General features: G+C 42.9%; 1 protein-coding gene across 1 annotated transcript in view; it reads right to left on the bottom strand.

The window, feature by feature from the left end:
• BMPR1A (bone morphogenetic protein receptor type 1A) overlaps positions 1-17,564 on the bottom strand; it is a 74,406-nt gene extending 56,842 nt beyond the window's left edge. The window contains exon 1 of the mRNA XM_058810856.1: positions 17,409-17,564. The gene's annotated coding sequence lies outside the window, so the exon portion shown is untranslated. The remainder of the gene's footprint in view (positions 1-17,408) is intronic.
• Between the last annotated feature and the right edge of the window lie 101 nt (positions 17,565-17,665).

The raw sequence follows: 17,665 nt of genomic DNA, 5'->3' as shown, positions 1-17,665 counted from the left end.
ACTATTTGAACTGCACTGAAACACATTACAGAGGCACAGACTGGAACAGAAACAAAAATGTGTGGTGGCTTTTTACATCAATTACCTTTATATATTCACAACAGCAGCTGCATCCACTGCATACTGCTTTGTGTGAATCAACTTTTTCTTTAAACCAACAACACATGCATTTTAAATTATAGAATGAGGAGCAGTAAATTGAGAAAACACTGAGAGGAATTTGGCAAAAGAGTACCTGAGGTGATGAAGTAATCTTTTTTTCCTATATATAGTCTTAATAAGAAAAAGAGATTCAATGTCAATGCTTCATTTTTACTATTATTGTCAGATTTCATTGATCTTAGGGTAAACTGAATTTTAGCAGTAAGTTTATGTACAGATTTTAACCAGACAGGACTAGATTTCACATGTTGAGGCTGAAGTGAAGCAAAGTTCTCCAACCTGTACCAGGGGCACTTCAGCTGAAAGAGACACAAAAGACTCCCTGCAGTGACACAGAAAAAAACAGCTGGATCCCTTCAGTTTTGGGGAGCTCAGGGATGCAGCAGCAGCAACTCTCAGAAAGAATTTTCAAGAACAAGGTACTCTCCTCGAGTGTTTCATTTTAACTAAAACAACTGCAGAGGACTCTTCAATTCAGCATGTGATGGCTTTTATTTGTGGGAGGAGGGAGGGGAAAAAAAGGAATTCATTCGACAAGAGAGCTGCACTGCAAACCACAACCAGGATCATTTTACTTCTTTAGCTACAAAGAGATTACATGCCATGAAGAAAAACCCCATGATCTAACAGCTTTTACAAATAATACCACTCTGATCAGTTGCCAGAGAAGATATTTTTGCAGCTGATTTGCTTTGTATATTTCACAGCATTTGATACACAGTATTCATCATTTAAACTCTGATGAATGTGGTATCTCATGTCCTTGCTGAGCCTTCCCACAGACAAAGCTTTACTCAGCTCTTGAACTAAATCTAAAGTCGTTATTGATCTCATGTTTGTGATAATGTACTGCAGGTAGAGGAAAAAAAATGCAACACTTATGGACTCTTGATTGGCAGAATGATTTACAACCTGAATTAAAAGGGAAGAACACAACACCCCAAACAGCACGACAAAACATGCTCAGTTTCAAATTGAGATGTCCTGCTTAGTTTCTTTTACCTGAAAAGATTTATGCAGCCCCAAAGAAGAACCCAAGACATGCTAATGACCCTGCAGGAACAGTGGGTACTAGCTGATGTTGCTGTAACAACTACAATAAATATCCCACAAAACATTCTGTTCCGAAGTCAACCTGAAACTTTAAATACAAACTCAGCTCTATTATAACAAGCCTTAATGATATTCTCCTGCAGGTTGGCTTTTTTAATGATGCAAACTTGAAGAAGTGTACACTAAGTACCTCACTATTGTTCTGCCGAGGAACAACTGAGTACTGCTGCAGTGCAAACATGAAATGGAAATTACACGATCTTTAAAACACATTACTTCAAATCGCTATTTTGTATCCATGGAAAGAGAAGGGAAAACAAGCAAAATACAAAAATCTACACCTCCACGAAAAAAAAGCAAATATTTATCCAGAATTTACATAATACTGTAAATACAGGTAACAACTTGAAAAATGAGACGGCAATAAGCACATCAGATAATTAACCTTCTAGCTCTCAAGGAAATATCTGAAGCACAATAGTCCGCTTCCAGAAATCCTTAAAACCACTGTTACAGCTAAGCAAAATTAAACAGCGCCACGAGGATTTCTGATCTCTAAAAATAGCTCAAAAGCCAGTTCTTTCCTAGTGAGTTGTTACGCTCACTGGGAGGCGAGGCAAAGCAAGGCCCGGCCGCTGCCGCGGTGAGAGCGCGGGCCCGGCGGTGCCGTGAGGGGCGGCGGTGCCGTGAGGGGCGGCGGTGCCGTGAGGGGCGGCGGTGCCGTGAGGGGCGGCGGTGCCGTGAGGGGCGGCGGTGCCGTGAGGGGCGGCGGTGCCGTGAGGGGCGGCGGTGCCGTGAGGGGCGGCGGTGCCGTGAGGGGCGGCGGTGCCGTGAGGGGCGGCGGTGCCGTGAGGGGCGGCGGTGCCGTGAGGGGCGGCGGTGCCGTGAGGGGCGGCAGGCGCGGGCCCCTCCCGGCGCTGGAATGCGGAGCCCGTAACCCGAGCCGCGCCGCCCCTCCTCCCGCACACACGGAGCCTCAAAATGGCATCCCGGCACGGCCTGCCCGGGAGCCGGGCTGCGCCAGCCTCTCCTGAAATGGGCAGGAAAAGGAAAAGCCTTTTCTCGGGGTCCGGCCGCGGCTACTAGCTCCGGCAGCCGGGGGGAAGCAGTGCCCGGCTCCGGGAAGCAGCGCTGCCCGGCCATGCAGGTCTCCCTCCTTCGGGCACCTCTGCCGGGACTCGGAACTCACTCCAGCTGTGCTACCCTTAGACACGAACCCGTCCCCTAGACACGAACCTGTCCCACTCAGAAACAAGGAACTCGTTAGAACAGCTCGTCCATTGCAAAGGCCTCGCACCTCAAAACCAATGCATTCATGTAAATCCAACGAGACAGATTTCTGGAATGATGTGAATTGTCCTTTTCTCAAATAAAAGGGACAGTTTTGTTATGAATTCACTTAACTTTCCAAACTATAGGCACGTAGTTTATTTCAGATAAAAAACAATACAATGTCTTCAGTTTCACGTCAATTACGTACAAGCACAGAAATGAGTAAATTACCGCTCAAAAGAAGTGTGAGATAATCTTACAAATTAACCATCTCCATCTATTTTCTCTAGAAGCAAGTAGTTCTGTACCATGAAAAAAGGTTGTTGCAATTTGGAGTAAGTATTTTGCTGTAAACAAAGCAGACAAGAATTTTACCATTGTGAAGATGCTGAAATTACTAAGATGCCATTATGCTACCAGATAGCAGAGACTTGGAAAAAAACAAAATAATTCCAGTGACAGCACACGTAAGGAGAGAAACAATAACCTGAAAAACATATTTCTAGTAATGGTGATTTTACTCATTAAGTACACTACCAAATGTTCTATCGGGAGCTGAGGAAAAAGCCCTCCACCTATCTCAGTCTTTCACCATCAGCGTGGAACCAGGGGCTCACACTGATCCCATGGGAGGTGCTTTGTACTTTCCTTGGCTGAGCTAAATCTGACACTGCAGAGCACTGCTAAGGATGGTAATTCTGCAGCTCTACCAAGAACAGACCTCTGGTCAATGTACACTGGATGGAGTCCCTCTGTTCATGTAAAAAAATAATCTCACCAGAGACAGGGTGCCAGAAACTCTTTGCTGTTACCAAGTTTTAGGCCTGGATCTTAAGTCAAAACCAGAAATTCAGAGCTCAATGACTTTTACACAGGATTCCTTCTCTCACATGGTTTCCCCTCTATTGGTTCACAGCTACAAAATAGGAAAGAGTTCAAAATGCTAAGAGACATTGACCTAAAGCACTGTCTTCATGGCAAAACCCTAGAATCTAGTGAGGAATGCCAAATACCACTACGATGAGAACTTCCAAAAGACTTGAAATCTGAAAAAAGAATAACTAGAGTAGGCAGCATGATGAAAATAATCACTCTTATTGATATACTAATACAAAATACTAATACTATCAAAAATCCTCACTATCAATAAATGTTATTGCAGGTCAAGGATCAGGAGCACTAACAACTAGCTACCTCTATAATTCTAGGCAAAGTAAGCATAGAATTGATTATTTTTTGTTATGTATGAGAACAAAAACCCTACTCAGGTGCCTTTGTTACAGAATATGAGCACTTTAAACAATTTTTTAGTTTACTGCAAACAAACATATTTGCAGGACCTCTTTTTACAGAAGGCAAAATACAGTCAATTTTGCTTCTGTGTATCATACGTGATAGCATTTTGTCTCTCAGATTATGTAAAACTCAGACTTTTAAATTTTTCCCCAAATGAATCTCTTCTATCTGTTAGCATTTTATTTCCAATTTGTAATTTCTATCAGATAATCAAAATTAGAAGTATTTTCTATTTTAACAAGAATTTCTCTATTTACCTAAGGTAACAGAAAATGTCATACATATAACAAATAAACAGCTATTTTTCTTTTAAAATATATTTAATAAAGCTTACTCATTGGAATAAAATTTATTCAAATTGTTGGTTAGTAGTGGAAGAGCAAGTATGTTTACATATTAGAATTGAAGCTCAAAACACCATAACATGATTACCTGACAGCTATTAAATGCCCTGCAAGAAGTTATTAGTGTTGGTTCTCTTTCAGAAGGCCAATATAACAGTTCCACCCTTAGCATCCTCCCTGTAGTTTTACTTTGTTGTGTCTTTTTTAACATAAACTTTCCCGTCACTCCCACAGGTCATGTTTTGGTCTCAGAACCTATTATTGGGATATTTCACACAACAACTAAGTATAAAGAAAATTAAGCCAGTGCTAAAACTACAAAGTAATCCTAAAGGTTTCAACAGGGGTTAAAGCCACTGTGCTAAAAATAACAAGATGTGTACATATTTTACCAAGGATTCTGTTTTCCAAAAGACCAGATAGAAAACACCACTGTGATGTTTTACAAGGACATTCACAAATGCCTTCAAGTAATTCAGCACAAGTTTCATGCCAGCAAAGATTACAAGCAGTGACTGTGGGAGGGAGAAGGAACCAAGGAGAAAAACAAAAACAAAACCAACCAGAAATCCAAACTCAAACTGCCATTGCAAATTAATTTTAGCAAATGAAAAGTAGTGTCAGGAAATATACCTGCTTGTAACAGTTTTAATATTTCCACAGTGACAATCTTTGACAACTACAGACCACGTGTCACAGAAACATACAGACATGGTGAAGCAGTAGTGAAGAAGAGACACAAAGATTACAGAAAGTATTGTTAGAAAGTACTTTGGAAGTGGAAAATGTCCTTTAACTTCTTTTTGTACTTCTCTTGGGTGCATGAGTAACACAGAGCCTGAGAGGTGTCATTCTAAACAAAATGTCCTTTTGAACACACTTGCCTGCCTTTGAGAAATGTGACTGTGAACATCACGAGCTTCTCTAGCAAGTGCCACTGTATTCGCTGATCTCCAGCATACCATGGACAAGCAGTCCCACTGAGCTTAGCTGAGTGCTGTGTGCCTGGCCAAAGGAAGCTGTGCCAGCCACTGCTTCCAGAAGAGAATCTTCTGAAAAATGTATCCAAATTAATGGTTTAAAGAAAGTTATTTTTAAAGTATACTTTTAGAAACTTGCATTCTAAATGAAAATTAAAAACTCGACAGTATTGGCAAATTTCTTTGCACAAGACTAAAATATTTCCTAGTATATCTTCCAAAAGCACAAATTATGGATGATACTACTTCCTGATGAAGAGAAAACTCAGTGCAGAAGAATAGCATTTGTCAAATCCAGTATTTTCAAAAAACAAGTGAATTTGCAACGAGCAGTTTAAGCAGATTCTGTTTTTCATTACAATGCAATGGGTTCTGTAGGTGGAGGAGTGTGGACTGCAGACACACTAATATTTAAACATGTGGCTGCATCAGAACTCCTATGAGCTTGTCAGACATTTCAACACTGTATTTTTAGATTATTCTCTCATACCAACTGCACTGCTGCAGTATTTAATTCCATTATGTTCATTGTCAAAAAGGTAATCCTCTGCTTCAACTACAGCAGTTCTTTGAAAAAACACACTTTTAGAGGCTGTATTTAGTTCTCAAGTATCTTTTCCCAGTCATAGCCATGAGCCAGCTTAGTGTAATACAGAAAAGAGCACCCACATTTCACTTTCTAGATGCTATGTCACTTCATGCTCCTTTTGACCAACTCTGTAAAAATCCTTGGATTTGGGAATAGCACACCTGTTGTTATATCTGAGCCTGCTATATAAAGATTTTATTGTGCTTTCTCTCTGTTCTAATAAAGCCTGGGTTAATGAGGAGAACAAAAGAAAAAACTTGGCTCAATTGATCTACTCTGCCCTGGCAGTGATGCCAAACACACATCTATGGTATTTCTAGTTCTTAAAACTCAGGTGATTCTTTCATCTCAAATTTTTCTCTTCATTCAGGGAAAAAAAAAAATCATCACACATCAAACAAATTGCATTATGAGCAACAGACATAGGAAAGCCTGGTTTTCTACAGATTTGTTCTGTTTTGGTCTATATCTTTTTTCCCAGTGTAATTGCTCCAGCTCACTATGTATCCTGTATGATTTCACTCTCCCTGTCCCTTAGCAATAGATCCATTTCTCCACTCACACACATATTCCTCTAACCACAGTTCTCTCTCCCTTCCCTCCCACATCCTCTGGTGCCAAACAACATCTTGCTGGCTGGACAGTAATGTGCATATTGACCTCCCTCTTGCCAGGCAGAACAAGTTTACTGAACACTCCTGATCGTAACATCCTTCACCTCTGGGGACATTAGCACAGCTCAAGACCTTTGAAACAGAAGCAGTGTGACATCCACTCCATAATCTGACTGGATATCTAATCTTCAAACCTGCTGATACATGAAGCTTGTCTTTGAAGTTCTAGGTATTAGCAGTTTGCCAAACTCCAAAACTTTATAGACTACATCAGAGGCAGAAATTTAGCAGAACTACAAAACAAAGGAGTCAACTGTAAAAGAGTGAGGAGGAATGTGAGGATGGAAAGTAAAGATTCTGAACAACTCATTCTTGCTTTGTGGAATGAGGATATAGTCAATATACACTAAGAAGTTACACAGGATCACCAAAATTCAAGCTAATTAAAAGGGCAAAAAAAAAAAAAAAAAAAAGGCACTCCAAACTGGGTAACATTCCCAAACAGACTTACCCACAAGCACGTTACACTACAACTAAACTGGGCCTGGAAGGGGCACTCTTGTTCTCTGTGCTAACAGTAACACTTGGTCTGCCCCCACAACCACAGCTAGACTGGCAAGAAGTGAAGCCTACATAAAAAAAAATGTCAAAATAAAGCAAAAAAGGGTAACGGGCTCTCAGCCAGTTTAGATTCCTGCAGCACCAGAGCAGTGCCAGCCAGTGCTGCTGCAAAGGAAGAGGGAAGGACGCAGCAGGGTGGTGTGAACAAGGAGTAGAACTGGCCCTTCGAGTGTACCCGGCTGCTTAGGCTGCTTATCTGCAGCACAGAACTGCCCTCTCCATCTGGCTGTTAATTATTCATCCAGCAGACATCAATGGAAGTCTACCTGGCTGCACTGCTCCAGTCCTTAGGAAATTATATGATCAATCTTTCCACACTAAGCAAAATAAACTACCTGAACAGAAAAGGTTTAAGATAAGGCAGATACAAAAAAACATGTTACTTCATGTTTGATGGCAGTTTCGTTAAAGCAAACCTAACAAATGTGTACGAAGGCAGATGGGTGCCAGTGCAACATTTCAAAAAGCTGTAGGCGTTACAGGCACTCCTGAGTGCAGCAGCGAGAGCTGCCGTGCCTGCCTGCGTGTGGGTGTGATAACGGCCTCCGAATGCCCCGCTGCTCTGCGGCAGATGTCTGCCCAGCACTCTGCATGTCACACCGCCTGCTAGCAGCCAGCTGGGAGCTAAGGGAGAACAGAGTCCTCCCTGGCTCCATCCAGAAACCTGGGCAGCTCCTGGCCTGAACCAGGCACAAGTGACTGCACTACCACCATTGGTGCACACATCTGTCAATAAATCCGTGTGATGGCAAATCTGCACAGCACTTTCATCCCCAGCCATGTATTCTGGCAGCAACTTCTCAACTGAAATATTTGCTGTGAGGAAGGAAAAAAACGCCCCATTTTGCCATCCTTGTAAACCTGCCATTCCCTTACACCATGGAGGAAAAAAAGTAGCGGTGAAACACTATTCATCAGTTTCTTAATTTCATTTAAGGTTTGATAGATTACCATCACCATCTCTCTCTACCACTGTTTCTCTTTTCTTAACTGAAAGGGCCCAAGTCTATTGAGTAGTTCATCCTTCCAGTACTGCTGGAAGAAGGAAAAATCAAACAGAACAAAAAATATTACCTTGTCATTTTAATGGGGCTGTTGAAATTGTATTACCAAAAGAACATAACCTGTATGACCATATATAATGAACTTGTACAGCTGTATAATCACATTTTTAAAATACTTAACTGTATAGAATGCTGCTTCAAAATTGGCCTAAATTCATTTAAGCCTGTACTGATTGTAAGAAGGGAAGTGCTGGCCCTCCTCTCCTCCTACTCCACATCAGGTACCACAGTCAGCTGGAAATACTGAAAACCTAGGGGGTTTTATGTGGTTAGTTTTCAGTTAAATTAGCAAACAAATCCAACCTTTTACTTGGCCACAAGTACAAAAGTGACAGTGGAAACACAAAAAAAGAGAAGAAAGGAAAAAAAAAATTCAACACCATATGCAGATAGATTCAATCTAAAGTAGGAGCTTCAAAACAAAGATCTCACCAAGTGTTAATACTTCATTTGGAGCCTGTTACTGGTTTTGCCTCTGTCTGAATTAAATTACATTGCACTTACTGTACCTCATCCAGTATTTTATCATCCAGGCATTCAATACTGCTCTGGCCAGTTTACAGTACCTGTATCAGCTACAAATTTCACCACACCATCCACTCCCCCCTCCACACTATTTCCAAACACACAGAATAAAACAGCCCTCATTGCTTGCTTCCAATGAGGCTGTTACCACCTCTCTGCCCCAGGGGCACCTCCCCAGCTCTTCCTGGGAGCCCAGAACCGAGCAGGGCCTTCCAGATGTGTGTCACCAGTGCTGAGCTGAAGGGCATCATCACCTCCCTGAGCCTGCCCACAACACTCCCCCTCGGACAGCCCAGGAGGCACCTCCCCAGGGGCAGGGCTTTGCACTTCCCTTTGTAGAGCTCCATGAGGTTCCCCTCTGCTCACTTCTCCAGACCATCCAGGTCCCTGTGAGGGGCTGCACAACCACCTGGCCCACCAAATACTCCTCCCAGTTCTGTATTGCCTACAAACTTCTGAGGGTGTGCTCTGTCCCATCATCCATGAGTGCTCACGTGGCTGCATGGTACCAGAAATCCAGCTTGACCCCTGGGTTACACACTATGATTGGTCCCCAGCTGGACTCTGTGCTGCTGATCACAACTCCTTGAAACTGGTAGCTCTTCCAATTTTCAGTCTATCACACAGTCTATCAAACTGTCCATTTGTCCAGTTGTTTGTTGGTGAGGATGTTACAAGTGACACTGCCACTACCCTAAGGAATTCAAGTTAAACAATATCCCCTGCTTCCCACTCATTCCCTGAGAGAGCCTCCTGCAGGCACCTACCACCATCACCCATGCTGCCCTTGGTAGGCCTGACCCACACCTCTGAACTGACTCCTCATTCACCCAAAGGGAAGAACTTCAGCAATCTCCATGGCAGTCTCACAACAGAAATCCCCACAACTGTGCATCCCTCACAGTCTCAGCCTGTCCTTCCTGGACAGCCTGTAAGGAGTCCTTGCAGCACTCCAGCCATGTCAGCTGTCCCACCCCATCTGATCAAAACAAGATGTGATGCCGTGGCACACAGACCTCCAATTTCTCCTGTTTGTGCCCAGTCTTTTCCACAACATATGGAAAATAGTGAAATCCAAATAAAAGAATCAACTTGGGTTAAGTTTTAGAAACTTCACACTGGCTACACTTTGAATAGCCTGAAACCTCATTTCACACTATGACAAAGATGCTAGAGAGAAAAATCAACAGTGACAGTGGAGCAATAATGCATGGATGGATAGATCTGGGAAGAGGTGCTTTGCAGTTATATACAGAGCAAGGAGATTGAGAGTTCTGTCACTCCTGTCCCAGGCTAGAAGAGAGCTCTGGGCTCCTCTCCAGGGCTCAAACCCAGCAAGCCTTTCTCACCATGCCTCTGCTCCTCGGCCCACACTCCCTGATCCCTGAACACAAAGTCCCACACCTGCTCTTTCAAATGCTCAGAAGACCCTGGGATCTGTACTGACAGCACACCCACAGCTTCTCTTCTCAATCAAAGTAACCCAAAGGATATTTATTTTATCTTCCGTTGGTCTAAGTACACACAGTAAAAAATATCTCCCAGTAAACAATTACTTCTTCCAAAATTAGAAAAAGTTTGAAATCAAGATTCAAAATTGCTGAAAATTCTGACATTTCTCTTAGATAACCTCAAACTTTTAAATTTTGGTAAAAATTCTTTGAAGCAAGAGTCCCTTTGTACAAAGCAAAGAAACCTTCTTAGGGTCTTTTATTAACTAAATCACCCTTCACATCAGCACTCAAACCAATGCTTTCTCAAAGACCAACTCTACCATATATAAATCTTAGTACTAACAGGTAACTGATGAATACCAACATTGACAAAAAGTACAAAGAGAAAAAAAGAACACAAAAGAAAATGTAGAATTACACATTTTTATAACCTGCTTAGTAGCTTAGAGAGACCTTTTCTAACAACAAATGTTTCATGTGCTATGGATCTGTACTGACATGGATTGAATGTGCCTTGCAGACTCAGCTGGCTCCTGGCTGTTGGGATGTAGGAAGAAGCTTCCACAGAGTGGTTTAATCCCACAGTTGTCTGCTAGACTGTCTTATGTGCTGCTCTGGAGCAATGCTGCTGGCCATTGACGGGAGCAAAACACTTGAAGCATTTGGAGCATTCTTTTCTCACTAGTGCACCCTCCTTTGATATAGTTTTTAGTTGCTCACTTTTCCTGTAACCACCTTCTCCTCTGAAATTAAGTCAGCAGAAATTAAAAGATATTTATAAAGAACAACCAAGCAAAATCACAGAATTTCATTGCAGCAAAAAACTACACACACTGCAGATGCTTTAGGACAAAGAAGGAAATTCTTACATCAGCTCTTCCCTCCACCTCTATTCTCCAGGCTCCTAAGACTATTACTGACAGTATTAGAGAGATGTAAATATTATACAACAGCATTTGAAGCTTTGAGAAAAACTTGAGTAATGCCATTTCAGCAACGGAACCTCTGGCTAAGGAATGCACAGCTGCTGAGCAGATGTATAATTTCAGCATTTAGATTCCATTATTTCAAGGGGGATTTTTTTCTTTACTCCATGTTTTCAGATTTTCTATTTCCATCTGGTTTTTGACCTCCTTCAGCTTAGTCCACTCTTCTCTGTTTTAGTTCATTACACCAAAATAATTTTCTAAATTAGAAACATCTCTACATTTAAAAACTTGTGAATTTAAAGAGAGGTGGGGGAGTGAAACAGGGCCAGGCACAGAACAAAACCAGACAGTTCAACAGAGGCTTGGGTTTGAATAAAAACTGTCCTGTCTGGATCAGGATTGATTTTGCAGTTCCTGGTCTAACCCAAATTGGCGAGCCTCTAGCTGCATTCCTTCCATGAAATTTTAAGAGCAGGAAAGTGAAGAATATCAGCTATATGGGAATGTTTCTAGACTTTGCCAGACCCCTCTGCCATAAACTTCTGAGTATAACAACACTCCAGATTTTGATTCTTTTCAGAGTTATGATTAATTATAGTTTTAAGTGTAAAAAAAGATTAATTCACCATGTACTAAAAAAGCTTTACAAAACATATAAAGATTAGTGCAAAACAGTGAGTGGTTGTCAAATCAATTCAGTAAAGAATTTATTATTATAATATTTTATATATAATTATATAATTATTTTTATATTATTATGCAAGAGTAGTAAAATATTTTAGAAATATATACTGAGACAGCATTGTTTCGTTAAATTTCTATTCATCTAAGTCACGTAGAAGACTAGGCATAGAGTATTGTCTGTCTTAAACTTCAGTCCACACTGCAAGTTTTAAAGGTGAATTATCCCTGGTAGAACCACTGATCCAAATGTGACAGATTGGCCATAAAACCTATCCAATTTTCCATTTAATTTTAGGCTTAGAATAATAATTTGCCTGGGTGGGGAAGGGCACAATCTTCAATCCTAACAAATGGCATACACATCAGAATATTCTACAGGAAACTTTCTATAGAATATTTTCACAAAAAAGAAAATGAAAATTATAATAAAGTAGTAAATATGGAAGATAAAATTATAAAAATACATCTATACTTTAAAACAAAACCCCACATTTTTATTTGGTGGGATTTATTGTTTGCTTTGAGAGGAGACATTCAAACCAAGTTTCAAAAAAAATCTTTAAAGTGAAACTTCCCATATCTTCTATCATCAGGGACATTTCTGCTTAATACTTGGTACCACTACTGAATTTTTCATTACTGCTAAAATCCCTTCAACAACCTGAACAGAAGCCAGATTCAGTGCCCAAAACAGGGAGTGAGAAGAATGGCTGCACCTCGTTAGCTGGCAGCTCATCCCTGTGCCCTGTCCCAGCCCTGTGCTGTAATTAACTCTCAGTTGTCCAAAGCTGACAAATGCAAGGCCTGCTGCTTGCACAACACCGAGAGGGAAACAGGAGGGTTTCCAAAATCTTCTCCAAGGCATTCTGTTAATGATAATTTTCTCTTCCACAAAGAAGGACATGCAGCCAGGAAGAGCACATTTTACCCAGCTTTGTGGTCTCCTCACTCACATTTCCAGTCACTGAGGTTCTTCTGATAAATCCCTCTTTTTCTCGTGCCACCCCAAGCTCTTTCATTCCCAAATACAAAGGGACAAGTAGGTGATACATTTTTCACATTCTCAGTATTTCATATATTCCATTATTCCTCCCGACCCTTCTGTTTAAGCTTCCTTTTCAAGCTCTCTATACCCCTGCAAAAGCACATGGAACAGTTCCTCTGCCTGAGCACTGCACTGTGAATTTCCAACTGAACACAGGACAGGAAAAAGAATGATTAGTTTAGAAAATGTTATCTGAGCTTATTCACCACTTTCATATCCCTGATGTTCTGACTCTGAGCACACAATGTGCTCATTTGCACAAATCTCATGAGCAGAGTATCGATTCTCTGCATAAGTGAAATCTCTGATGACTTCAGTCCTCCAAAGTCATTTGAGCTCTGCCCACTGATTTCCAGTCAAATTTGGCATCAGGCTTTCACAGAGGAAGCACAAAGGCCTACAAATGGTTCTAGGTGGGATTTTTTTTTTTTCATAACAAGAAAAGAAAGGCAAATTTAAATCATTTCAACGGCTGCAGCAGTGAAAAGGAAATCGCTTCCACAAACCAAATCTATTTCCTGGTATGTATCTTGTGAGACTTTGATATTTCTCTAACTTATCCCTGCTACATCTGCTTGTATTTATCTACCAAAGCATGGCAGTACTGACAGTTTTCTCCTTAAGATGGTGAACTCAGGGAATATAGACACAAAGAATTGCTGGTTGCTTCCACAATTTAATCTAATAAAGTTGACTGAAAGCACACTGCAAAAATTTATGTGATATCAAATTTTTGTAACAAGCATTGCTTCTGTTATAATATATGATGCAAATTAAGCTGCAATACTGCAGAGCTGAGTTAATAACACTGATATTTTCCCCTTTTAATGCAAACCAACTCATGACACTTGAATTACATTTAAATGCACTACATTTTCCTCTGTATTTTGGGAAATCCTATTTTGAGGGAAAAACAAGAATAAGAGTGTTGTAGTCATATTTCTCAAGTCCCATACTGTACCAAGCTGTTCTTCTCTGCAGCACAGTCCTTCATGTCTTCTCAGGGGCTCCTCCTAGGCTCTCGACCCACCCCTATTTATTCCAGTTACCTTCACGAGCTACAGCTGCTGCCCAACTAAGGACTTGGCAGCTGGAGCTGTTTGGAGTAACTCGGACCCACACATCTTACAGGGACTCTCTCCATAAGGACCCACTTATCTAATACACAGATCTTACAACACATAGACCTTAACAGGGACTCTCTCCATGTAAGAGCATTTAGCTGCATGTTGCAGGTACACATTCTGTGAATTGTTACTACACAGATTTTTGTCTAATCAAAATATTTTAAAACATTCAAAGTTCACACCGTCATGATACTCAGAGCACTTCCCCCTCCCCCACGAAGAGGCACTGGTGACAGCTCGGTGGTGGCAGGGAAGCTCTATCAGGGCAATCACCTTCACTGTACCTACAGGTGTCACACTGGTGACACACCTGACCTTCAGTAAGGCTTTCCTGCGGCTTTTCCTTTCCTCCTGCTTATACAGCCTATGAATATTATCACAATTGTGAACCAGAGTTTATTTTCCTACCCTAACTCTTGTTTTGAATTTTGCTAACCAGACTGTCATTAAACAGTACTAAACCTAACCGTAGCACCCAGAATTCAAATGAAATGGGATGGCAGCTACAAGGCACCCTTTAGAGAAATGGCAAGAAAAAAACCTGTCTGGATTATAAATCTGAAACAGAGTGACTATATTTCTCGCACTGTTTGTGTACAGCTGAAACAATGGGGTCATAACCAGAAACCCATGCAAGGGTTTTGCACTACCACAAGATGAATTAAGTTCTTGGTCTTCTCAATATATCAAAAATATGTCATCCTAAAATGCTTCAGTGTCCAACCTGCTACAGTGAATTTCAAAATATATATTGCAAACTAGTGGCATAATTGCTTTGTTTTACTTTGGAGGGAAATGAACGTGAAATACACCTAATATGCTCTGTAAATACACCCAGCAAAGTCCTGGGAAGCCAGTTCTCAACAAAGTCCATCCTGGCAAGTTGGCAGCTTGTTCCCTGATTTCCTGGTCAGTGGTGGGTTAGCTGTGTGTTTTATCAAGCTAAAGCTCTTGGGATTTACACACTCCAAATACAATGCACTACACAGATGTTTCTGGACTAAATCCCTCACAGAACAGCTATTCCATAGATCTTCTCAATAAGAGCACTGAGATTGCTAAAATTATGTTCTCTGTACATAAGAAAAAGGAGGTGACTGTTTCAAACTTTTACCCAGTTCCAAGTATCACCTAGCATGGTCTCCGTGTTATTCTTAAAGGACACCATGTAGCAGGTCAAGTTTTACATTCATTGACAGTTTTAAACATTTTAAAGAGTAACTACTTGCTGCCAGAGAGCAGTGAACCCTCAATACTTTCACAGGAACCTTTAGCAGATTGCAAGAAAACAAGGCAGAAAGAAATCACATTTCCCCTTAAAGCAGTGAGCATCCTGGAGGGCACAAAAGAGACCACTGCAACTGGGGACCACCAGCACGGCTGTGGTGGGACAGCTGCAGAGGGTTCTGCAGGTCTTGTCCCAGAAAGGAAAAACTGGAACCACTAAAGCAGCAGTGAAAGGAAAAATGTCTTGTGAGGCACACTCTGTGCCTGCCTCCAAGTCCTGCATTTTGGGAATACTAGCAAAGGAAACAAGGCTTCAAGTAAGCCATCTGTACCCACATATGACTCTGATGAGATATACTTTTAAATTGCTGAGTTCCTTCTGTCATTTATTTACAGATGACAGAAATCCCAGGCACTGAAAATATGCCCTCTCTTTAGTGAGGAACCAAGAAATACTTTCCCAGGTATCCAGACAGGACAAATCTCCAACTGATGCTTGAAATAAACAAGGACAAACAAAAAATTGTAAGTTTCTCTGTCACACACTGATTGGTCTCTTTCATTCATTTGTGTTTTCCAGCAATTGACCAAAGAAGCAACTGCAGCTCTCTATGTCAGACCTGGTATCCAGAAAAAGCTCACATATCATTTATACACTACACCAGATTCGGTGTTTTTGATATGCATAACAATTTTCACGATCTTGCAGAGCAGTGACTATCTTGCAGAGCAGTGTCCAGAACATTAGGATTTGGGGTCCCACACACTGGCTTTAAGAAAGTCTATGCTCTAGCTACAAACTGTTTTAGTAAACATGTCTTTGAATCAGTGAATTCCAAGTAACATGCTATTTCAGGCTTGCAGTTTCTGCTCTAACTTGAACAAAGGCTCAAACAGATAACATCCAGAGGTCCCTTTCAAAACGAAATTACTTCACAATTAGGGGAAGAAAATAATTCAGATCCAGCCACATAAACTCTCTGTTGCTGGAAGAGATCAGCCAGCAGAACATACTAAGGACTGGCAGCTGAATCTTGCAGGTGCATGAGAAGACCCTTCATAACATTTCAAATCACATCTCAAAGCCTATCAGATTATACCTGTCTACATAAATACATATAAAATACACAGCCCCTCACACACACCCCAAAGAAAATGTGGTGAATAACCTAAGAAAAGCTACAAAAGAACGAGACCAAAGGCAAGTACACTGTCAGCAAGAGTTTTATCCAGGCTGCTACAAATGCCACAACATGGAGTATTTCTAGCTGTAGACTGGGTAAATTATCTGACTATGAATTGCTCTTATGTTTGTTAACTTTTTTATTCCAGGATTAGGTTCTACTAAAAATCAAACAAACCTTTCAATTTGGGAGAGTCTTCGTTATCTACAAAAGCAGCTTCTCTATCCATTCTATCCCTGCAGGTAACAGGCCTGAACAATCCCTAGCATGCTAACTTGATAAAAGAACTCCAAGATAATTACTTCTAAGCAGAGAACAAAATATGTAAATTCGGAGGGCAATCAATTTACACTGGGAAAAATCGTCATACAACTTGACACACAGTAACAGGCAACTGCTGAAAGGAAATACCACAGCTTACTACCATTCCCTGCTGCTGAATTCACTCTTAATTTTACCAAAACACATCGGAGTGTGGTTGATTGAAAGGTGGTAAAAAGCCATTTGTGCTTTTAAACCCTGTTCAATAGATTTTGTAATCAGTTATGAAAACCGCGTACATAATCGGCCCTCAACAGCACAATCATTCGCTACTAAGGTACGAGCGATTATTTGGGGTTACTATTTCTTCAGACTTTTTTTTTGTCTGACGTCGCTGAACGGCAAAAACCGATTTGGAAAGCCGGCGTCCAGCTTTGTTCTAAGCTCGCACAAAAGGAAGGCGAAGCACCTTATTCCTCGTACCCTTCCCACGACGACGGGCGCTGCCGCTCGCTCGGGCTGGGGCCGCTCGGCACCGGGCCCGGCGTTACAACACCGGGAAGGGAGGGCAGGAGGGAGGGAGGGAGCGCCGGCCGGCCCTGCCCACGCAGGGACCCGCGGGCCCCGCGCAGCCCCCGCGGCGCCCACCCGGCCCGGCCGGGCCCGGCGGGCAGCGCCCCCAGCGCCGCGGCGGGGCAGGGCTGCCGGCCCGGGGGCGCTCCCGGGGCCCCGAGCAGCCAGGCCGGGCCGGGAGGGCCGCCGCCGGAGCCCACCTTCGACGGCGCTGCCCGGGGCCGCCGCGGACCCCGGCGGGCACCGCCCAGGCCGGACGCCCGACGGCGGGGAAGGGGCACGGCCGCGGCGGGAGCGCCCCGCGTCCCCCCGGCCGCAGAGGGAGCGGTGCAGGAGCGGCGCTGCCCGGGGCGCCCCGGCTCTCCCCGCCCGGTCGAGGCCTCCGCGGCGCGTCCCTCACTCACCGGCGGTGGGGGCTCCTCATCCTCGGCGCGGCGACGGCAGGCGAAGGGGGAGGGGGCCCGCTCCCCGCCGCGCTCCGCGGGCCGTTCCCGGGGCCCCGACGGCTCCGCTGAGACGGGGGCGAAGGCGGGTGCGTGTCGGGCGGGGGAGGGCGGGACGGCGCGGCGCGGGCTCGGCGCAGGCTCCGTGTCCCGGCAGGCGCTCCCGGCGCGTCCCTGCGGGGCGGGGCGGGAACGAGCCGGATTCCAATCACTGCAGC

This window comes from Ammospiza caudacuta, chromosome 9 (genome assembly GCF_027887145.1).
Source record: "Ammospiza caudacuta isolate bAmmCau1 chromosome 9, bAmmCau1.pri, whole genome shotgun sequence".
In the NCBI taxonomy this organism is placed as follows: Eukaryota; Metazoa; Chordata; class Aves; order Passeriformes; family Passerellidae; genus Ammospiza; species Ammospiza caudacuta.
The sequence above is the reverse complement of the archived record's forward strand: the minus strand, read 5'-3'. Positions and strand labels throughout refer to the sequence as shown.